General features: G+C 45.0%; 1 protein-coding gene across 2 annotated transcripts in view; it reads left to right on the top strand.

Annotated features, from left to right (window-relative positions):
* Window positions 1-25,338, top strand: part of ANKS1B (ankyrin repeat and sterile alpha motif domain containing 1B) — a 518,817-nt gene that overhangs the window by 214,139 nt on the left and 279,340 nt on the right. The window lies entirely within an intron of this gene.

Below are 25,338 nucleotides of genomic sequence, written 5' to 3' on the forward strand. Positions count from 1 at the left end.
TTGATTTTTGTTTTACAAAAACAAACTCCCTTTTCTGAAGTTTGTTTTTGAGAAACGAAACCAATTACTTTTTGTGGACAGCTTTCCAAACCAATGGTGGGTGGCCACCAAATTTCAACAAATGTTGTGTCCTCTAAAGGAAATGTCATAATGGCAGTTCCCTTTAAAGTACAGAGATGACAGCTTGAGCAATAGTCCTCTCTAAATTTGATGGAGAGTAGACTGGTGGAGGGAATGTCTCTAATCACCTTGACAGACAGTGTACGGTTATTCAAACTTAAAATCAGACCATAAGTCCATTCCTATCCTATTTTGCATCTGGAAGAAAGGGTTAAAGCTTACCAAACACCAGCCAGGGCATAGCAAGGGTATAAGCAGTGGTACCGCACCTTGAAAACAAATACAGAGCACCCAAGTCTGCACCTGCACTTTAAAGTGGTCATTCTAAGATGTATGCTAATATTACATGCCTCCTTACCAGTGTGCCTCATATCGGGCACATCTCCCTCATTAACATTGAGGTCAAACTCTACACTAAATTACTGGCTCAGCACTTGCGAGGAAGAGGTGTGGCGCCGCGGCTAGGGCAACTCACTCCGGAATCTGGGGATCACGGTTCAATCCCTGGCACCGGCGGCAGATTAGCCCAGCACCATGTGACTGTGGGCAACAGCTTGCTTAATCTTCCCGACGGCCCCCAGTGCCTAGAGACCCTTACGGGTGATTGTGCGCTTTACAAATGTGGATTATTATTTATTATTATTGCGTCTCATCCTTGACCACCTGGTCCACCCAGACCAGTGTGGCTTTATCCCCCGCTGTAGTACCAGGCACTCTATCTGCAGAGTCCACTTGGCCCATTTTAAAGTTACAATACGCTACTGCAGTTCTGCTTCTCGACTATGAGATAGCCTTCGATTCCCTGGACTGGAACTTCCTACAGGAGGTGTTGATAAAACTTGGCCTTGGGCCAAGGTTCTATGTCTATTGTCAGGCACTATATGCAGAGCCACAGGCACTGGTACAGGTGAACAGTGTGGTATCCCAAGGTTTCCAATTCGTCGGGGCACAAGACAGGGATGCCCCTCTTCCCTCTCTTTTTCGCCCTGACTGTAGAACCGCTGGCATCATGCATACGCTGTGATGTCCATGTGTGGGGGTTCGACTGGGGGATGGCACCAAAGGACTGGCTAGCTCCCTATGCCGACAACATCCCTTCTTCATGACCCGCCTGACCGAGACAGGGCCCCGTCTCATCTCAATCCTCAATGTGTTTCGGAATGCCTCAGACCTGAGTTTCAAGTGGTATGAATTGCTCTTGTTCCCACTCAGAGGGGACTGGTGCGATGAGACCTGGTACCCTGTCCAGCAGATCTGCTGCCTCAGCTTCCGGTACCTGTGAATTGGACCTGGCCTGGAGCCTTAATCTTAGCCCCTCACCCGCACAATTCAGGCTGATCTTGAGAGGTGGGCTAAATTGCCCCTTAATATACTGGGCAGGGTGACCCCATATAAAATAATGGTCCTTCCACAGCTCCTGTACGTTCTCCAAAACATTCCCTTTTCCGTTCCCTAGTCCGTGTTTTGCCACTTTGTTTCCCCAGGCATGGAAATTTCTCTGAAATTATAAATCCCCACAGATCTCCTATGATAGATGTGTCCATTCCACCTACAACAGAGGTCTAGCCATGGCCGACATCGCCTGTATCCTAGTGGTGAATGGCTGGCTGAATGGGGGTTTGGCAGAATGGAGCCATCACTGATCAGCCTTGATAACCTCATGGGTATGCTGTACTACACCCCGATCCCTCACTCACTTCTAGAGATTACCAGATCAGTCCTCCTGGCCTGGAGGGTGGTGCTGCAATGGACTGAGTGGGACCTGCAGGTGACGCTGGAGAATCCCTATGGATGGGCAGTCGGCTGGGCCGAGTGGCAGATCTGGAGGGCTTCTGAGGATGAGATGGGATTGGCCAGTGCTTCTGTGGGTCAGTTAAGCTGTTATATGTAAACTTTTTCAGTACAGGACAAACTGCTGTCCGCTTTCTTTATATTCAGTATACTGCTTGCTATTCTGATTAAGACATTTTAATCTATTGATGAGAAATGAATTTCAAATAAGGTGAATGTCCTGTTGTTAAAACAAAACACTATTGTTGGGCCAATGGCCTTTTTAACACTCTTTACTGCCATTAATAGTTACTGGGGATTCCCAGATTAATGACTGAGAATGATCATAGCATGTGAATCTATGAAATGCTGCAGATTGAAGTTACAAATCAATACTCAATTTAATTTGCAGATTATTTCTTCAACATAAAGGCACTATTGTTATTAGCGAGAATTTTTCTGTTTCTCCAGAAGGACTCTGAACCCTTTGTACCAGAGATATCTCTGTCTTCTGCTGTTATAACAGGAGCTCCATGTATGCAGAGCAGCAACCTAGTATTTGGTTCATTGTTTTTTCCAAACACTGTTGCCTTGATGTGGAGGATAGTATTCAATCCATTCGCAATTTGGGAGAAAATTGTTGCAATCAGTTGTTTTCGTGATCATGAAAGCATTCCTCAACATGTCTTCAATCCGATGCTTATCCTTGGTGAGAGCTTCTGCAGATTCCTTAACAGCCTCCTGAGTTCCTTCTCGAAAATATGATACTGGTTATTTTCTTATACTTTTTTTTTTTTGCTCCATACCCAATGTCCTTAGCCTCCTTTGTGACATGAAAAACGGGCATAGCTAACATCAGCGCCGGTGGCTGTGAGCATAGAGTATTTATATTCAGTGAAATTTCACTGGTGACGCCCCACAGTGGTGCCTGATGCCAGAGGCTTGAATTTGTGGGAAATATTTCTTGTTCCATTCTGGCATCAGAGTATAAGATTCAAAATAAGGCTTCTGTGGGTCTGTCCTATCCATCATAAAAAAATGTCCCAAACTGTAATTCATTTATTTATTATTCTTTTTGTTTTAAATGTCCAGTAATTTCACCTCCTCTTCATTATTGCTTGAGTCAGAAAGACCTTTGTGTTTGTGAGTGCGTATGATTGCTATTTTATATATAAAGCAACAGAATGGATTTGTTGTGAGTTAAATATGGTTTGGGGATTTTAAAGGTTACAGACGTGAAGAAATATAGGCAGGAGGTACTATTAATTCCAAGATGTTTGTGACTGCACTCCTTCATTTGAGACTTACTATCTAGCAGCCCAGCTTCATTGGTCAGAATTCCAGGTGGTTGCAGGCTCGCTTACCCTCCCTCAGCTCCAGAGCTTTTTACTTCCCGAGGCAGCTCCCCCTTGGCTGCCATTTACCATGCCTGGCGAGCATAGTACGGAAATGTGTTTGATGGATGCTGGCCCACACACGCCAGTTAGTTCCAAATGCCCTGGCTTTCCCCCTGCGAGGTCTCCCACTTTTTAGGTCTCGTGGCGTTAACCGTGCGAAAGCACGGTCTCGCCAGAGACCTATTGTCAGCGACTCAGCTTCCCAGGAGACAGGAGCTCGCCGCGCGCATCTTCCAAAAGGTGATCGGAGCGGGCCGCGCGCGAACGCGCTCGCTGTGGCCATCTCCTGTCTCCTGGGAAGTGCAAACACGCACACAGCCACACCTCCCCCTGCTTACGCATGCGCACACACAGAGACACACACACACGAGCGCACATACACGCATGCACGCACACACACACACGAGCGCACACACACAGACACACACCACACCTCCCCAGCCCCCCGCCGCCGTCCCCACACACACTCGAGCGCACACACGCACACATACAGACATTCCCCCCGCCGCCCGCGCCCCCCCCCACACACACACACACATGCACACGCACACATACAGAAATATACCCCCCCAACTAACCCCACTCACCGCATCGCTGGACTCTGCAGCCTCCTCGGGGCTCTCCCTCGGGCATGGGAGCCCCGCGTCACCACTGCTCCTCTCTAGGCCAGTCTCTCCATGGGCGCGGGCTTCAGAAGACGGAAGTCCCGCCCCACGGTAGGTTTCGTTTTCGCTCACGTATTTTTTTTTTAGATTCAGATTCCCTCCGGGTGCATAACTGCAGGCTTGTGGTTTCATATTCATGACTGTAACAATTTATAAAGTTATCAGACCAATTGTGTTTCTATTGAACTAATCGGATACTATGTGTTCTTTGGTTTTGTTTTCAAACGTAAATACTTTTCTGACTCATAAAAATTCTAGAACAAACTGATGTTTTTACACGTCTCAGTATTGTGTAAAGAACTGTCTTACCGATGGGTACCTGCAGGCAACCAAATGATGACTTCATATCGTTTCCTTCTGGTACACAATGCCAGTTTTCAAGATGTGGCATTCTTTACCTTTTATTGTGCCTCTAAAGTTAGCCCCAAGGTCATGGAATATGTGCTTTGGTTATTATGTGTTTGAATGCTGGATCCTTTGCATAGCTCCTTTTACGTTTTGCATTGGCGTCCATTCAGGTTGTATGGATGTCCATTTTAGATTTTCGTCTCTACTGAGTGCTGGATTTGGATCCACGGTGATGCTGCTGAGCTGTGACCGCTGTTAGATGTAATGAATAAAGATCGGTTATGCATAGGTACTCAGTAGGAATTGGCAGTGAGTAGTCCCATTCCTACACATTCTAAGATATTGCAGTGCAGATAGCTGGCATCATCTACAATACTTTTTTGCAAGCTACTGGCCAGCTGTATGAACCCTTAAGGGCTGATTCAGATTTTTTTTTTAAAGACATCAGTAAAATATGAACCTTTGAGTTGGTAATGACTGGGATAGAAATATGCAATATGAACATTTGAGTTTGGTAATGACTGGGATAGAAATCTGCAAAAAGCGGGCAGTGGCACCAATATTGCACGATGCCAAAGTGCATCTCTCATATGTACATACTTTTCCATTTACCCATTGCACACTTTTTTTCAAATTACACGTTATGTGATTGCAAGACTGCTTTATGGGGTTTCCATCTCCTACAGAAATCTCTGTTTAATTTATGTATCACTGGTGTGAATTTCAGAAGCACTTACTCTGCCTTTCTTATTTCAGAGGTCGATAAAATAAACACCTGGAAAACGGCCACCTAATAAGATATTAGAGGACTGGCTCTCGAATGCCGCATAACAGTAATAGTTGTTTCAGTTCACGGCTGTCGGGACAGGGTCTGTAGCTGGTGCAACAGGCAGTGTCTGGTCGGGGACTCGAGCCCCGTCCGCCTTGGGGTTGCTTTATTTATACCCGCCCTATTTCTGGTGTTCTGGCGGAGGGCCCATTTTCTCTCCGTTCTCGCCACATCGCTAATTGCCAGGCAAATGGTTCTGGGAACCGTATGGGTGTGCTGCCAATGTGGCGTAGCTGTTGTCTGTTGGGGATGGTTGCCCGGGGGACGGTGCAGCAACTTTGTGTGATGGGTGGCATAGATAAAGTGCCTGATGGAGAAAGGAGGCTCCTTTCTTAGCCTCTCTCTAGCTAAAGTTACATTCAGCAATTATTCATCGTTATTCACAACAGAGCACAAAAGCACACGATCTCTTCTAGTCTACATAGCAGCAGTTAGCATAGCTTGTCCCTTAACAATGTCAAACTATATGGCCCACAAACAAGCATGTTAATATGTTGAGTATATAGTGTAGAACATTTAGTTGAACACACTCTAGTCCAGTTCCTCCAGGTCACCTGGAATACCGTGATAAGGTAATTTACTTAACAGTTACATTCTCTGTTGGTTTTCTGAGGGTAGCAGCTCAAAACGTTCACGTTTCTTTAACCTCAGAGATAGATTCAAGCTATGCAAGTAGCACATTTGAGGTAACACCTTGGTGGGAACGCGTGTGTAAATATTTATGTAACTTAAAGCTGACTGCAGCTAATGGGGCTGAGTCCAAGGAGATAACCCTCGCACTACACATCTGAGTCGCCACACTGCACATCTCAGGACTATCACACTCTGCACAGGTCACATGTTTGTTTCAGCAGGTGCATTAACTGAATGAGATATGTTGCTAACATTCAAAAGTATGTCCTGCAGGTCACACACGGTCTCGGCAGGGGGTGCATTATTTACTTTGTTGGTGCACAAACATCTGTACAATACAGGAGTAAAGCTGCTGGGCTCTGTTGCAGGAATGCACATGTGCAGGTTTCAGGTCACACGTTTGTTTCAGCAGGTGCATTAACCGAATGAGATATGTTGCACCCCATCCCTCGTGTTGACCCTCTCAGCCTCTCTTGTGTGCGTTCCTCTCTGCCTCTGCCGTGTGACCTCTGTGCCTCCCTATGCCCTCCTCTGTGCTCCTGTACACCCCCCTGTCTCCGTCCCTCTGTGTGTACTAATCTGCCCCATCCCTCGTGTTGCACCTCTCAGCCTTGCTTGTGTGCGTTCCTCTCTGCCTCCGCCGTGTGACCTCTGTGCCTCCCTATGCCCTCCTGTGTGCTCCTGTACACCCCCCTGTCTCCGTTCCCTCTGTGTGCACTAATCTGCCCCATCCCTCGTGTTGACCCTCTCAGCCTCTCTTGTGTGCGTTCCTCTCTGCCTCCGCCGTGTGACCTCTGTGCCTCCCTATGCCCTCCTGTGTGCTCCTGTACACCCCACTGTCTCCGTCCCTCTGTGTGCACTAATCTGCCGCCATCCCTCGTGTTGCACCTCTCAGCCTTGCTTGTGTGCGTTCCTCTCTGCCTCCGCCGTGTGACCTCTGTGCCTCCCTATGCCCTCCTGTGTGCTCCTGTACACCCCCTGTCTCCGTCCCTCTGTGTGCACTAATCTGCCCCATCCCTCGTGTTGACCCTCTCGGCCTCTCTTGTGTGCGTTCCTCTCTGCCTCCGCTGTGTGACCTCTGTGCCTCCCTATGCCCTCCTGTGTGCTCCTGTACACCCCCCTGTCTCCGTCCCTCTGTGTGCACTAATCTGCCTCATCCCTCGTGTTGACCCTCTTAGGATCTCTTGTGTGCACTTTTCTCTGCCACCAGCTGTCCGCCCGCTTCCATTGTTTCATGTGTGCACGTCCCTGCTTCCTTGTGTGTGCACACCTCTATCCCTTCTCTCTTTGTGCATGCTACTGTCATAAGAATGGACGTGGTACAGGTAGGCTGTTTTTTATTTATTCATTAGTTTTCACTTTTATATAGCGCAAACTTTACCTGCAGGTATCAGAGCGCTTTAAATCAGCATGCTTATAACAAGCAAGACTACCACTCTATATTACTGCCAACTTAGCTTAGCATAAGCAACAGCTAACCATTCACAAACAATGTTTATATACCAATTGCAAATTAAAAATAAAATTATGCAAAGCATTGTCATTTACAATGCCAGTAACTCAAACTTTAATGCTGCGAGACCTATTGCATTGCAAATGCTTGTTTCAGACTCTCTTTCAGTCAGAGATCTTATGCTCTGGCATAGTTCTCTCACAATGGTGGGCACCTTCTTTGTCGATGGCCAGCTTTTTACCATCTACTGCCTAATCAACAACTTTGCTTTTTCCAGGGGGCAGTTTTTACAGTATCAGTACAGGACAGGATACAACATGATCTTCAAAGCTAATGGTGCGCAATGGACACTAAACCTTCCACACATGTGGTCGTTCAGACTTTAGTCACATGGCCATAGAGCCATAAGTGATCATCTGGGAGCCACGCTTACCTCCCTGCAAGACGAATCTGATACGGATATATGCTGGTGATTCACGATTTTGAATGGGATAGAGCCCTCGAATTCCCATACAAAGTCTCCTGTAATGCCGGTTTCAGAGCATACATCTTGCTATACTCCATAGGGCATATCTCACACTATATCAGCGAAACCATTTTTTTTGCCATGGCCCGCCTCAGCTGCCCACGCTGCCTGGAGTTCTCTGCTAATCTCCAGAATGCGCTCTGGTCCTTCCTCGCTCTCTCACAGTACTGGCAAGCGGTATACAACCTTTACAACGCAACTTTTACAACGACATACCATTACCACGCATTTTTTTACAACGCAGGATCCATTACAACGCATACCATTACCACGCATGTATTTACAACGCAGGTACTTTTACAACGCATACCATTACAACGTAAGTATTGGTAAGTATATTATTTTATTAAAAATATTATTTGGGTTTTTGGGTAAAGGGGTATTTTTAGGGTTCAGGGTCAGTTTGGGGTTTTTTGGTAAAGGGGTATTTTTAGGGCTCAGGCTCAGTTTTGGGTTTTTGGGTAAAGGGGTATTTTTAGGGTTCAGGGTCAGTTTGGGGTTTTTGGGTAAAAGGGTACAGGGTAAAAATTAAATATAATTACATTTAAATTACAATTAAATTGATTAAATTAAATTAAATTAATTAAATTACATTAAATTAAATTAAATTACATTATATTAATTTTAATTAAATTAAATTAAAAAAAATATTATATACTTACCAATACTTACGTTGTCATTGTATGCGTTGTAAAGGTATATGCGTTGTAAATACATGCGTGGTAATGGTACTTCGTTGTAATGGATCCTGCGTTGTAAAAATTGTGTGGTAATGGTAGGCGTGGTAAAAGTATGCGTTGTAACGTCATACATCCCTGGCAAGCTATTCACAGTACACTCCGTAAGATGACTGACCTCCCAGATATAACCACTTGGGAAGCCTGCGCCCTAAGTATCTTTAAACACGGGAAGCTTGTAGTGGTCAGGATGTGCTTTGCAAGCCTAGCTTTACTCCTTGCTAAGCGCGCTATTGCCCTTAATTGACGTTTCTCCCACCTGTAGTGGCCAGAGTCAGGGGGCACTAGGATTCTGCCACCGAATGCAGGGAGGGACCGGAACCGGACACCAATTCCGGTCAGGGAGTGGGGAGGGCATTCCTGGACAGCAAGGACACGAGCAAGGACGAGCATGTAAGCGCAGCAGCGAGACACCAGAATAAAGAACATACTGTAAGAACACTTATCTGTCTCTGCGTGACTCTGTGGACACGACTACTGGCAACGAAGGTTTGGGATCAGGATGCACCACCAGAAGCGCGTGCCCCGCCTACGACGTCCACACGGAGCCAGGAGTCCCTCCTGGTCTGCTGACCACCAAGAAGTAGATTGCTATTCTGGGAGTTCACCCGTCTACGGAAGACAAAACCAGGAGCCTACCCTGGTCCGTCGGGCCCCAAGGAAAGAAGACGCAAAATCGGGAGCCCACCCCAATCGCCAGCCAAGTGGAGCCAGGAGCCCACCCATGTCCACGTACAAGTACCTGCAGCGACATCGGGAGGCCACCCCGGCTGTATCAAGAGAGGTGAGGTGAGGTGAAAGCAAAAAGGCACCCGACCGTGAAGAAAGCTGACCGCTGACTGAAAGAGAGCCCTGAGCTTCTCGCATGTAGATTTTGAGCTGAAATCACGCGAGAGCTCGGTGGCCATCTTGGAGTCAGGTGGGACAGCAAATGAAATGCTGAAGAAGACCTGGCAGGCATCTTAGAGTCAGGCCATACAACTAATAGCAAATCTCGCCCATACAGAAGTCCTGATGACCATTTTAGAGTCAGGCCATAACTCAAATACATAGAGAAGAAGAAAAGGGTGGAAATAAAAAGAAATTACAAAAGAAGACGGACACACAAAGAAAGGAGGGAATAACAACAAAATGACCGACACAAGTGATAAGAATAATGCGCAGGCAATATTTTGCAGATCACTACGGTTCAGCCTTTCAGATCAGACGGGCATCAGGTGGGAAAGATGGATTAGGCTATTTGAAAGATACATCCGCGCCACTGATATCGCAGAAGCAAAACATGTGGATCTATTTCTAAATTTCGTCGGGATGACTTCGAAAGATACACCTTCAATTGTAATTCTGAAGCTTATAAAGCGCATGGTTACACTTACCAGTGTGTCCCCGCGCTGAATAAACCACTGAGGAACCCGTCCTGGCCTGTTCCTGTGAGGTGCCCAACTCCTGGGCACCCCACTGGTGAAGCCAGGCATCCTTAGCGATTAGGGCCGGTGTGGAGACTAAGCAAGCTATTGCCCAGAGTTACAGCGTGGGACCCCATGATTAGAGTAGGCACCGTGCCGAGAATTATCGGGCCCGCGGACATTTGAGCTCAAGACCCTGCCGCGACGGGATTGAACCCTGGTCCTGGGCCAGACCTCTGCATCAGGGTCTGCCGCTCTAATCAGTGAGCCACACTCCTCCACTTGGATTGGACAGCTCCTGTTACCCAGACTCAGGTCAGAGCATTCCTCAGACTGACAGAGTACTATAGAAGGTTTGTTCAAAATTATGGGACAATTGTGGGGCCCCTAACAGAACTCACTTCTAAAAGGAGGCAAGCAGGTGATTTGAACCCCAGAGTGTCAGAAGGCTTTTGACATTCTGAAAGCTTCATTCAATACCGCATGTCAACGAGCAGAAGAGTCCCTTGACGACTTCACAACAAGACTACAAAAACTGGTCACATATTACGAGTTCCACAACGAACAAGCAATACGACTGCACATCATTGAAGGCTGTCAGTCAGTGGAGTTCCATGCACAAATTCTGAAAGAGCCATCCTCGCAAGAAAAAATACTGACAATGGCTCGAGCAGAAGCGAGAGCAACAACACATGCCAGACAGATGGAACCAGGAAAAGAAAGAAGAGCGGAGCAAGCAAACTGTTTAACTGGAAACGGCAAATGGAAAGAGGCTACACCGCCACTACCAAGAAGGAAGCATGAAAAAACGTGCTTTTGTTGCGGACTCTAGTTTCCACATGTCTACGCGTGCCCGGCAATGGGCCACAAATGCAGGAAATGCAACAGAGAAAAACGTTTTGCATGTGCCTGCATGAGTGGTCGATTTAAAAGTGAGCGAGGACGACCGGCAAGACCACGGACAGTGCCAAGCAGGTACGCAAGGCACATGGAAACAACAAATCCCAGTTCCTCAGCTGAATCAGAAGGAGCAGCCATGCCAGAAGCGGTGGAACGGCTATATCTGTAGTCAGATGCCCCAGTGGAAGATGGAATGCCAGAACACATCAATGTCGTAGAGAAACATCAAGTAAAAAAAACAGTGACAGTGGACATTGAAGTAGGAAGACACAATACACGTTTCGTGTTAGTGGGGCTACATGCAACATCCTGTGCATGTCGGAGTATAAGAAGATAAAAGTTAAGCCGCCACTATTGCCATCCACTGTTGATGTATTCACCTGGGGCTTGAGGAAACCGGTAGTAATATGGGGAGGTTTACAGAGACATTGACTTACAGAGAAAGATCAAGCACCAAGGAAATCCATGTACTAAGGAAAGACCTTCCAACACCCTGTCTGCTAAGCAACGTCACAGCGCAGGTGATGGGTCTCCTAGCAACGACATACAGCATGTCCGAATATCCTGCAAGAACATCCGGCCATACTACAAGGGCTAGGAAAACTAAAAAAAAAAGACAAATAACACTGCATATCAATGAGGCGATAAAACCTGTGGCTCAACATCACCGATGAGTGCCCATACACTTGCAACCACAGGTGGAGGAAGAAATACAAAGCCTGCTGACCCAGGACATCATAGAGCCAGCAGACGGGCCGATCCCCTGTTTGTCGCCAATAGACGCAGTACCAAAAAAGAACACTTCAAAGATTTGCATATTTGTGGACATGAGGGTACCTAACACAACAATTGAGGGGGAAAGACACGCTTGACCTCACATTAATGACATGGTAGGTTGTCTCACGGGCGCATGCCAATTTTTTTTAAACTAGACCTGTGCAAAGGATATCATCAGTTAGAGCTTGACCCGCAATCACGGTACATCACCACTTTCTCAATTCACATGGGCCTGTTTCGATACAAACAACTCAGTTTTGGCATATCATCGGCAGCAGAGATATTTCAAGTAATCCTACAGCAAGTAATAAGGCCAGTGAAAAACAGCTTGAACTACAGTACGACATCCTGGTATTCGGTCGTTCAGACGACAAACACGACAAGGCTTATGTGAGGTCTGCAGGCAGCTGGAACAAGCAGGACTAACCTGGGAGGAATGAACTGGTATTTTTCAGGCACATTTTCTCAAAGAATGGAATGAGGCCAGACCCCAGCAAGGTGGAAACACTGGAAAAGGCAAGTCCTCCAACAAACGTCGCAGAGGTGAGGTCATTTCTGGGTCTTGCCAGCTACTGTGCTCGTTACATAAAAGACTTTGCCACAGTGAGCACACCGCTGAGAGACCTAACAAAGCAGGGTCAAAAATTCATCTGGACACAGGAATGCAATCGGGCATTTGAGGCCATCAGACATGCTGTGATAGCTGTGGACCATCTTGCATACTTTGACCCATTGCTATGCACCGAGCTAACAGTTGACGCCAGCCCGGTTGGGTTAGGAGCAATCGTAGCACAACACATGCCAGGTAGGGATTCGCCCAGGAAAATTGTTGCCTATGCCAGCAAAAGCTTGTCCAACATAGAAAGGGCATACTCCCAGTCAGAAAAGGAAAGCCTAGCAGTGGTATGGGCGTTTGAACACTACCACATGTTCATCTACGGGAAACCATTTACCATCATAACAGACCATCAGGCCCTAGTGACAATATACAGCAACCCGAATGCAAAGATACCGCCCCGCATTGAGGGATGGGGTATAAGACTGATGGACTATGACTTCTAGATCGTGCACAAGCCAGGGAAGGAACACAACCTAGCTGATTACATATCACAGCACCCCTTACCGCAGGCAAAATTAAATGCATCAATGGCCGGGGAACGCCTCAATTTTGTGCTAAGACAGAACACCCCTGCACCAATAACACTGGCACAGCTAGAGCAAGAAACAGCAAGGGACGCAACAATGCAAGCAGTCAAAATTACGACACAGCATCAAAGAAGGAGACATGTCAACAGAAACAGAGCCATGGGAAAAGGAGTTGAAAAGGAAGAAATGCTCGCATTCAAAAAGATACATGAAAAACTATAAGAGACTGAAAAAGAAATCATAATGAGGGGAACAAGGATAGTCATGCCAAATGCACTATGTCTGACAAAACATGGGCATGTGTCTCGCGCTCCTCGCTGTTGCACTGCCGAAAAATGGGATTCATTCCCCACGTGTAACCAATTCATCTCAGTACTCAAAAAATAGTCAATTGAAACCTTTTTTACCTTCCTGATTTTTGACATATCCTTATTCGAACTTAATTCATCACCAAGGTGACGGTAAGATTACATCTGCACTTTTTATTCAACTTTTCTTTTTCCGACTGTCTGCCTGTTCGGGCTTTGTACACCGGCTCGTTAATTATAGATGCATTAAATGGAGTAGACAACACACTTCCAAACCCAATGCATTTCGAGCCTTATAGGCTCTTCATCAGGGTTTCTATTACGGAATAAAGAGAACATCTTAACTGACCCATACATTAAAGCAAAATAACAATGCATAAACAAGACCGTGAACATAAATTGAAATTAAAATATCCCGACCCATACCCGCCCCATTACAAAAACAAACTTTCAAACTAAATCGCTTGCCCCAATTATCACCTCAAAATACTCGACAACCCCCAAGTGCTTCCCGTCCATCTCCCTCAAACTGAACAGCATCCCATCTTCGAAACTTTGCATGAATTGCTTTTACTCTTCCTTGTGCTATCGACTATCTATGTTATTTTAACAGCCCATTACCTCTTAAACGCCGCTTATAGCAGCCTCTCATGGTGTCCCCAGTACTATCTTCTTTCATGAAAATCCACCTACCTGATCTGTCCTTCATGCTTAAATACCCACAACCCGTAATGGATTCCCTCCGACATTCTACAAATAATGAACACGCCCTCTCTCTTAGAACTCCGATTCCCATAAAGCTCCAAACCAACCCACCTTACGTAGCAAAAACAAAAAATGTGTGTCAATCCCACACCTAATCGTATTAAGAGGCCTCCAAAATGAAATAACCCTGTGAGCGTGGTGTGTTACAAATATAATCCATTCTCAAACAGAAGACATTTTCGTTGCGACTATACAATGACATCACATGAAGAGAAAACAATAAAATGTCCACATGCACTACGTCGGCAGACTGTAAACTTGGCACATGAATCCCACAGAGGAATGGTGGCCACAAAAAAGATGCTTTAGGAGAAAGTATGGTTCCCTGGTCTAGTTAGACTAGTGGAGAACACCATCATAAATTGTCACACATGCCAAATAACAGGACCACCAGATAAGCCCGACAGCTACAAATGTTGGAGCTTCCAGAGGCAGTGTGGACAATGTTGGCAGCAGACTTCTATGGGCCACTGGACACGGGAAATTACTTGCTCGCGGTCATTGACGAATACTCCAGATTCCCCATAGTGCGACATATCTCGTCAGCGACCGCGCCAATCCTGGATGACATATTTGCAGCCTGGGGGTCCCCACAGACCTTAAAGACAGACAGTGGTCCTCCCTTCTCAGGGGAGGAATTTCGCAAGTTCATGGACTACCTAGGCATTCACCACCGGAAAATAACGCCTCTGTGGCCACAAGCGAATGGCATGGTGCAGAGGTTCATGGGAACATAAAGAAGGCAGTCCAAAGAACAATGCTAGCGCAGATCTCCATAGGACAAGCACTCTGTCAAATATTAAGAGACTATTGAAACACCCCCCAAAGCTCCACGGGACGATGTCCAGCTGAACTAGTGCTGGAAGGACAAATAGAACGAGACTACCACAACTAGATGCAAAAGCGCCACTTCAGCACAGCAGTATCGCTGCCAGAGACCAGGAGGCAAAAGAAAAAATGAAAGCATATGCCGATGCTAAGAAACACACCTCTCCGTCGCACCTTAAGCAAGGGTACTCCGTAGTGGTGCGTCAGCAGCAAGTGAAAAAATCAGACAGTCCATTTTCAACTGAACCGCTAATGATAACTAGCGTTAAGGGGTCAATGATTACAGCTGCGTCTGGCCCCTACCGGATCACCAGGAATAAGTCTCACTTTAAGGGGCTAAAGAACATGGATGAAAACGGAGAGGACACAGCAGCAGAGGACAGTGACACACATGAAAGATGGGATGTTATGGACGATAACAGAAGGACATACAACGGTGAGAGACAAGAAGAAGGATCACAAAAGGGAACGGAAGGAACATGTCCAAAAAGAGTGAGCAAAAGGCCAACAAGACTGATTGATTGATTGATAGATTGAAATCTCTCTCCTCTCTCTCCTCTCTCTCTCCTCTCTCTCCTCTCTCTCTCCTCTCTCTCCTCTCTCTCTCCTCTCTCTCTCCTCTCTCTCGCCTCTCTCTCCTCTCTCTCCTCTCTCTCCTCTCTCTCCTCTCTCTCTTCTCTCTCTTCTCTCTCTTCTCTCTTCTCTCTCTTCTCTCTCTTCTCTCTTTCCTCTCTTTCCTCTCTTTCCTCTCTCTCTCCTCTCTCTCCTCTCTCTCCTCTCTCTCCTCTCCCTCCTCTCTCTCTTCTCTTCTTCTCTTCTTCTCTTCTTCATTCAACAAAGGGGGAGATGTAATGACCAGGGTAAGGGGGCATTAGGATCCTGCACCCGATTGCTGGGAGGGACAGGAACCGGACATCACTTCCGGTCAGGGAGTGAGGAGGGCATTCCTGGACAGTGAGGGCACGAGCAAGGACGTGCATGTAAGCGCAGCAACGAGACACCAGAATAAAGAACATACTGTAAGAACACTTACCTGTCTCTGCGTGACTCTCTGGACACGACAACACCCTCCCAGTTTTGCGTCATGGCATAGAGTTGTGCTGCATTGGGGACGGCTTGAAGGAGAGATGCTACGCCCAGAGGAGGTTTGGCGCATCCGTAGGTGGCCCATCTCTCTGGCGTGGCGTGCCCTTCTTGAGCATTTCCTCACCCTTAGTAAATATGACACTCTACCTTTATGATTAGGTACTCCACATGTGCTGCGCCTCCCTCTTCACTGACCGAGCCGCAGCGACATACAGTGGCTCCATTGTTTCCGCCTGACACTGTCCCTGCTTGTGTGGTCCGGCCCTATCGGTCCCTTGTGCCTAGACATTGTTGTCATCCTATCTCCAGTAACATGTTGTCCCCGACTCCTCCCCGTTCCTTGCTTACCTTCTCTATTTTAATTTTGACACAAACTACGCTCTGTAGACATTCTCTGCTGCTGCATTGTACATCTTGCTCAGTCAAAATGTTTGTTGCCATCTGTTGTAAACTCAATAAAAATACTTGTTAAAAAAAGACATTTGGGATTGCACTAAAGAAGATTATGCTGAGTAAACACACATTACAATTGGTAAAATAATTTGTTAATGCCTGAAACATACAAATCTGCCAAGCTTATTCTCTCACTTGAGGTACCCATTGGTGGCACATACCTTTGGGGTTGTTACATGGTAGAGTACTACAAATCCAATAGTCCGCCCCCTCTAGTTGGAGTCAGGTGGATTGTCGTGTTTCTGATGACAGTGCCCCCTCTAGCTCTGCTTCCAGAAACTTTGCACTGACAGTTCAATGGACTTGCTATTTAGAGCTGATAGTCTAATGCTCTTTTTTACTGCTAGGGACCGCCAGGAAAAGCCTGGCGGACCCCAACAGAAACAAAATATATATACAATTATTCCCACACCATGGGAGAAAACACCCAGGGTCGTTAGCATTTTGTTTTGCAAAAAAAACCTGCATTCAGCATTTGTAAGTGTGTATATGGCACTTCCATAGGATGAACCAAGCCAAAAGGCGGCAGTGCGATGTACATGATCAAAGGTAAGCTTAAAGTCATGAGTAATAGGAGGTGAAAGCTGAGATGTGGATGGTTATTACATTGCGATTTAATGTTCTGCAAAGAGGTGAGTTTCAACTCTTCTAAATTGGAACAGCGTTTGAGCAGGCTTGATACATATGGGATGTTGTTTCAGATCCTGGGTGTAAGATGGAAAAGGCCTACTGCATTAATTCTTACTGGGTTTTTCTTACTAGTCTGCAGTTTCATAAAGTCCAAGCTGCAGGTGTGCCAAGAACTACCAGAGTTGGTTAGCTTGTCTCTAAAGTAAGTGGAAGTGCTGGTTGTGATGTCTTTGTGAATGATGCAGCTAGTTTTAAAGATTATGCAGGCAGGTAGTGCAAGCCAGGAGAGCTCCATCAGAGTGGCAGCAGGGTGACCTTATTTCTACAGGCTGTGGGAGGCAATGGAGTTGGGCATTACCACCATATAGTTGTGAAAGTATAAATGCTTGAAACAGCAGTTTTGAAGTTACTTTCTGGATGAATCCGTTTGACTTTCTTTAGAAAAGAGAGCTCTTTAGGAGTCTTTGTTTTCTTTGGCAATGTCTTCCTTGAGGGAGAGGTTAGTATTCAGGGTGAATCCAAATTCTGGCATTCAGTGAAAGTTGGAGTTCAAAACCCTCAAGGTTTATGTAATTAAGCCATGTTCGCACAGTCTCATGTTTATTGTTTTTGGCAAATAATAGGAATCCTGTCTTGTTTGAGTTGCTCTTCGGGTAGACGCTGGACCTACAGTAGTGGATGTTGTGCAAGCAGTATTTGAGGCATTGAACATCTGAAGTAGAGGAGACTTTCAAGTAGAGTTGTGTATCATTGGTGTATTGGTGAATCTTGGAGAAGGTATCTGTGAGTAGAGCTCCAAGCGGCTACATGTAAAGGTTGAAGATAACAAGAGAGAGTATGCAAACCTGAGGGACACCAAATGTGATATGGATCTCATGACTCAAGGGTGCAAATGAGTATAGGATTGTCGACTGTGTGGAAGGCAGTTGAGAGGCCAGGTAAAATCAGGAGGCAGGCTTCATCTTTATCTGTGGTCAAGAGGGCATCGTCTATGATGTGTAATGTGGCGGTCTCTTTGCTGCAGCATGATCTGAAGCCAGACTGGTAGTCTTACAGGAGATGGTTAGCATTGATGTGATCTTGAAATTTAACATAGATTGCTTTTTTAGTGATCTTAATGCTGAATGATAGGTGAGTCATGTGCTATTAGTCATTTAAAAGTCGGCAAGGTCATCAGGATCTAGTGTTGGTTTCTTTAGGAATGGGAGAATGTGTCAATCTTGAGAGCCTCTGGGATGATGCCTTGAGTGAGAGAGGCATTGACAGTGGCAAGTAGGGGTAAGAGAGCATCCCCAGAGAGAGCTTTGATGGATGACAATGGCAAGACATCATCTTCATAAGAAGTGGCTTTGAGGGACTTGAGTATGCCTACCAGATCTGGGTGAGATAGCGATTTAAAGGCTGACATTGCAGGATTCTACGGGAAGGGTGGATGTGAAAGTGTGCTGTTGGATCTTCTGTACTTAAGCTTTGTTAAAACAAAAAAATTTAAATGTAAATGTAGTATACTTGTAAAGCGCACAGCTGCCCCAGCAACGGGGCGTCCCGGCGCTGTATAACTCTGGGGAACCCGTCCTGGCTTTCCCTGTGGGATGGTCCCTTGCTGGGAATCCCCAAGGTGGAGCCAGGCATCCCCGGAATTGGTGGGGGCCGTTGTGGAGATTAGGCAAGCTAATGCCCAGAGTTGCCGAGTGGAACCCCTGATTAGAGTAAGCACCGAAGCGAGAATTATCGAGTCCGCTGACCAAGGTCCACGACCCTGCCGCGTCGGGAATTGAACCCTGGTCCCAGGCTGACTTCTGCTCTCAGGCCTGCCGCCTCTAACCAGTGAGCCACACTACTCCACGGTTTGCTGAGCGGATGCATGAAACATGGTGCCCGTTTACAAACATTCTGGGGCATATTTACAAAGAAATAACGCAGTGTGGTGCTGCAAGCAGTTTAGCAGCACCGTGCTGTATCATTTAAAAATGCAGGGATGCACCATATTTACAAGGATATGGCGCATCCCTGTGTTTTCCCTTGCCCTGGCGCTAAAACGTCTGCCTAGCACCAAAGTAGACACCCGTGGTCCATGGTGCAAGGGTGCCTTTGTTGCAGGGATGATTACTTATATGCAGGAAGGGGCACCTTCCCACACATAAACAATCATCAATGGCCATGTGGTCCTTCTGTGTCTGCTGCAGAATGCAGCACACATAGAAAGAGCAAAACACAAGAAATAAATGTTTTTCTCCTTGTTGCCCCACTCTAACACCTCCTATTGAATGACTTTAGTTTTTGACGCTGCCTCAGATTAACAGATCCTTACTAATCTTGGGTAGTGACAAAATGCAATGGATGTTGTGTGGAAACGTAGACAGCAACACCTGTTACATGCGCCTTTGATGCAAATGCCTGAACCAAAGGTTACAATATTTATAGGGCGGCGTTAAGCCACGCAAAGTGGCTAGTGCCTCTTTGTAAATATGGAGCTGGCCATTGCGCCTCTGTAGAGGCGGGAAAAGTGACGCTCCAGTTGTGCAATGCCCTTGTAAATATGCCCCTAAGTGTCTTCAGAGGAGTCGCTGGGGAAGCCACAGAGCTTCCTCCAGGCTGGTAGGTTTCTAAATAAGACGGACAGGAATGCAGGTTATTACTGCACCTTACCTGGCGGGCAGTGGGCTGCATGGCCAACTCTAAATGATGTCCTTAGTCCCTGTTGCTATCACCTGCTAACAATGTTGGTGATCTCAGTGAGGCAGTAGAATGTGCATGCACTCCTCTTCCTGTTTCTGTCTCTTAAGCAACACTGCTATTCTGGGAGCTGCAAACAATGCGGGACAAATCTCTGCATGCGCGATTAGTCATTTAAAGATGCCTATTGTTCAAAGTTTAATTGTACACATATAATAAAACGTTGTTCTTCAGATGTCCTCTTTCTGTAATCCCCGCCATGTTTTAAATAATTAAGGAATGTTACTGCTGTTCGCTCGAGTCAGAAAGTTTTCGACCTGGACCCTAGGTTTAAAATGCAGGATAGTAAGAGTTTGCTGTGTGTAGTATGTTTGCACTAGGTTTCAGCACCTTTGTATATGCTTACGTCTTAGTTGGTGCTAAAATAAGTTACTGTAATTTGCACCTTTCTTTAGTAAAACAAAAAATAAATGTCTGTCATGAGTGACAAAGGAGAACAGCCCCTAGATTTCTAACTGAAAAATGACATGCATGTGCACAATATGTTTTGGTTTTTACTCTTGCTTAGCTCGATATTTTCTAAACTCTCACCCGTAAGCTTGCAAACAACATGCATAGCTTTTACTTTGGTTCCGGCTATTATTTTTTCAAAACAGAAAGATCAAGAATTATGTACCCCCAGTCAAACAAAAGAGCATCAATTAAAACATTAAAGTTTTATATAGGTATTAAGGTGCCACTTAATTATAGTGCTGCGCCCAAAAGCTCCCAATTACTCTTCTAGCTGTCAGCAACCTGAAGTGCCGGTACTACAGTTTAACATTCACATTGAAATTCAGTCCTTTGCTGTGGCAAGCACAACTATTCCTAGGGCGTACAGCTCCACTCAAAGGCGGTGCTAATAGGAAGGTGTATTCTATGGAGCCTGCTCTCCACGTGAAGGCATCAGCTTCCAATCTTGCTCACAGTTTAGTTCTGCTAGCTTTAAATACCTCCTCTTACGGTTAGTGTACAAAAGGTAAGTGCAGAGAACGTGTGTAATGTTCTTGATTTTATTGACCTTGTATAACCTTCACGTCTTGTCCTTGGATTTATTGTATTCCACTATTTATATGCTTCTTAAAAACGAATACATTTATTGAACAAAAAAAAACACCTTGTCCTTGGATTCAGTATTATTTTATTGCCCGGTACGATCAGGCAGGAAGACCCCATTAATGCAGCATCGAGTTATCATAGTCCTGAGCATTGGAAATGTCATCTCATTTATATAGGTCTTGAAATAAATTGATTTTAAGAGTGGCATGCTTGTTGATTGAAGGGTAGGTTCACAGTCTTTGGTTAGGCTATGAATACTGAGAAGAGACTCCCCAATACCCAACAGTTTTAAGCTCTCTTATCAATGGTGGTACCATATAAATGTCAGTGAGCAGTGAACCGGGAACCCCGTACGGAATGGACTGATCTTTTCTACTATTTACGCATGCTATAGCCATCCACTGCAGCATAGCGTGGGGTTCCCTGATGCCGTAGGAACAAGTTAAAAAGAGCGCCTATGTACTCGTAGTCACGGCCATAACGACCTTTTTCAGATGTGCCTTATATATATTTTTTAAGGACTTCCAAGAGGATTAACACATTGTGCTACGACATTTTTGACTTGGAAGCGTACTTGATCTTCCCTTGACCACTGATGACAACTGGCCCCGCCGGGTCGGAATTATAACCGGTGGAGCGAACTTTACCGTTTGTGCGACACGACCGCAAGCCCTGAGGAGTCGCGTGAACCCTGTTCCTAACGCGATGAAACACGTGTCGGCTGGCTTTTGGAACAATTAAAAATCTGCTTTGAATCTCAAAAGTTTAAGAAATCAACGATTATTGCTGTCTCTGTTCTTATACTTTTTCTCTGTTCATATTCGCAATACGAATGTTTAAGACTGTTGTTCATGTGTGCATAGGCAATTTTTGCTAGTACCATATAAATGTCGTTTTAACAGGCTATGGGTAGGCTTCTACAGGGGCATCTGCAAAAAAATGTGGTCCCTGGAATGACGAATCCCATTATTAAGTTGACTTTAATCTGCAACAGATTGTTGCTACAGATTGTTGCTATCCAGGCTTCATATAGCTCCTTACCCCTAGAGGCTGTAAGACAATCGTTCATCTTCCCACATTCAGGAACTGTGCTGGGACAGGGTCACTGACACTTCATGGACCCCTCACAAGTGATAGGCAGCAAAATTGTCCAGTCCGTTCAGAAAGGAAGGGACAAGCAAGATGGCAGAGATCAAGAACTGATCACTGCCAACACTAAAGCTGCATTTGTTCCTTGGATTTCTCAATTTATTTTTAATATAAGGTCCTGGGTCCAGGGGTGCTGAGTAACGTGGACCAATTTCCTAGAACAAAAAATATACCATGGGGTTGGTCCTTCAAGAGAAATATTGAGAGATTATGTAGAGTCAATGGTATTAAGGCATGCTTAGCTAAAGTAAGTTTGTTTTTGATGTAAAAAGGGCCAACATTTTTGACAAATTAAAAATAATAATAATGGTGACAATTCTAAAATACTATGCACCAATTCCAAAGCCATTGTTTACAGAAATCTGTTGGACAAGAGTGCATTCGCTCCCACATTAGTTTTTTATTTAAGTACCCGTATAGTTTTGGAAGTATCCTTTTTCTAAAAGCATGGTAAGAAATGTATTTGAGTGGCGGCACTTTCAAAAAGCAATAAACTTTGTCAAAATGGTCAAAGGCTCAAATAACAGTGTCTGTTTAGTAGTGCATTCAACCCATTTAAAATTACCCGAGAGTCACCAAATGAGGTGAATGTACTGAGCTCGCTACTCTCCCTAGAGGCCACCGTAGTAAAGATGTCTATTGCACATCGTGTATAAAAGAGTTTCTGCAAACGACTCTTTTCTTTTAAATTTGGAACACTACAATTTTATTATATTTGACCTATTCATACATTTCCTTAGACTGGAGCAGCCCGAACTTCAGGTACACTTAACCGTGATTTGTCTCTGGATTAATTTTGTTATTCCTGGCCCAGGGATTTTGCCACTTCAAAATCTTTTCTTCTTGTAGATAGCAATGTATGCTCCCGTTCCTTATGTGCAGTCCATATGTTACTTGTATCCTACGCACAACATATCTTACTGTAAAATTTTTAAAGATTTCCCTCAAAACCCTTAAAGATGGGAAAAGGAGCCTAGCCCTGTTTTTTCCCCGAGAGAAAGAAAACCTCCTACCCAAACAGAATGCCCCTTCATCAGGGAATGTGTATGTGCTCCTACAAGTACTTCCACGAAGGTGGCATAGTAGAAACATTTAGAGCTTCCTGAAAGGGAGTTGTGTAATGAAGTGCCAGTTATGCCTCTACAAAGGCATGAATTTCAATTTCCTGCAGCAATTCGTGGGAAAAAACTTTAGAGCACTTAGTGCCAAAATTGCACAAAATTCTGGCTCCTTAGAGATCTTGTGAGCTTTGCGGCCTAGAATATTGATGACAAGAAGCCTCTTGAATACTGTATCATGGACAGCAAAATCATCTTCAACAATCCCATCTGTAAACACTGCTTTTACTCCGTAGTCAACAGCCCCATCGACGACCACCCAGTCAATGCCAAAAAAGATCCCATAGGCTATGACTCAGTTGATGCTGAGGAGGATTCCATCTGTGAGCGCCTCTTCAGCAACAACACTGTCATCAGTGCCAAAGACCCCGTCCATGACTAAGACCTTGTAGATGACACAGTCCGCTAAGCTGTTGACGACTCCAGCATACATCATTGAAATCATTTTTTGAATTCCATTGATGAATATGCTGCACAATATTAACACCCCACCATTACAGCAAATGTGACTTTCTAACTTGAGGTTACAAACATCACCAGAAAAGTGTCTACGCACGTACTGGTGCAAATTCTGGACTCCGAATTGGAGGTTGACAACAGTGAGTAGGAGAGCCATGGAGACTGTATGCAGTCCTTTGCAACTGGATGTCCAGCATATAGTGCACAATTAGGGTGAACAACCTACAGAAGAATAGTATGATCTCCATCACCTGGATGAAGATTCCAGGGATATATGAACCTCACAGCAACCAGGAGGGCCACTGCTGCTCTTGTATGGTCCCACACAGGAATTACTATCACAACTACAGTTTCATATGCTGATAATGCAACCAAACTATGATGCAAGCGCCTCTGAATTTCCTTGACATGTTATGGCATTGTGCTTTGGTGAAGGCCTAAATCTTATTTCAATGCTTCCACATCAAATTCTGTTATCACTCCTACATTTGGCCAAGAAAAGCTTGAAACACAACTAGAACAGGGTCAATTTGACTGCAGTAATTCGATTCAGAAGGACCTTGGAGTCTTCACCCATATTTTTGAGAAAGGATTGTTTGCCATATCATGGAAAGACTGTTCTGAGCCTTTCTTCTATTTTGACTTAACCTCTTCTTCTTTCCCCCAAAATTCCTTGTTGCTGACCACATACGGAGCCAACTGATTCACTCCCTTTTAGACTCTACATAGATCATAGCTAAATGATCTCTACTAGAAAACAGCACACCTCTTGGCCCTGACATCGGCCAGGAGAGCGGAGGAGCTACAGCCATTAACAGTCAAGGAGCTGTAGCTGCACTTTCGGTTAATAACAAATACACAATGCAAAGTGACCCCAAATTCATGCAGAAGGTTCCTTCAGACTTCCACCTGAGTGACTGACCCTTTTGTGCTTTGTTCTTTTCGTCCCAAATCCCTCCACATCAGTGTCAAAATTACTTAATTCACTGAACGTTCACAGATATTTCAACGTTTAGCTAAACAAGACTAAGGATTTCGGGCTTCAGAGCAAGTCTTTGTTTCCATTGAATGACCAGGCTTGAACTGTCCTTTATGAACCCAAGTCAGCACTCATTGGACTATCAGACTGCGTAACCTTCTGTTACAACAAAGCAAAGCACCCTCTATGGTTTAAATTGACTGCTTATTCCAACAGAAATGTGACAGTAACAGAGGCTTTGTATGCGGGACATTTGCTGTGCAGGTATTTTGAAGAACAGGCTCATGTTCCCTTAACACCACTGTTTAGATTTGAATGATGCAGTAGACTCAGTTTGGTAAGCAGTTCTTGAGAATCTGTTTAAGGAAATACATGGTAAGCAGGTTCACCTTTATTTAACTGCTCGCTATTTTGATACAAGCATGTGCATTGCCAAAAGATCCAGTGATGGAGAATAAATAAGTCATTTAAATCCAATCTTTGTATCAATCTTATATTCACATGCTACCCACCCTATATGATTATATCCTTTAGACTTGTGCTGTGAAGTCTGAGTTATCATGACCTCGAGCGGGACGAGAGTGCTCAGCACATTTATCTCTGGCTTAAGTTTGGATAATTTCAAAGGAAGCAAGTGTGCTACTAAACAAACCCTGGTATTGGGCCTTTCGGCCATTTTAATACTGTTTATTACTATTTGAATGCACCAGGGATTCCCAGCTTGACAATAGGAAATGATTGAAGAATGTGAACTTAAGAAAGATGCCAATGATGGAGAACTGGAGTTACAAATAAGTAACGTGTTTCATACATGTGTGTTGCAAAAGCTGGTTACAAATAAAGCTACGTCTCTTGGTAAAACAGACAAGCTAATATCACCTCAATGGATCTTGAAAGAATTGCAGTTGGCGTCCAGCACAAAACCATGAAATAATATCCAAAATTGTTACACCTAACTCAAAACCAGAGGTAACTAGTTTGGAAAAAGAGATATGAATAGTGAGTAATTAAGTGAAAGATAAGGTTTTGCCCTTGATTTGTTTAAAAGAAACTTTAGGAGATGCTCTAAGCTGTATACCAAT

Source organism: Lissotriton helveticus, chromosome 1_1, assembly GCF_964261635.1.
Source record: "Lissotriton helveticus chromosome 1_1, aLisHel1.1, whole genome shotgun sequence".
In the NCBI taxonomy this organism is placed as follows: domain Eukaryota; kingdom Metazoa; phylum Chordata; class Amphibia; order Caudata; family Salamandridae; genus Lissotriton; species Lissotriton helveticus.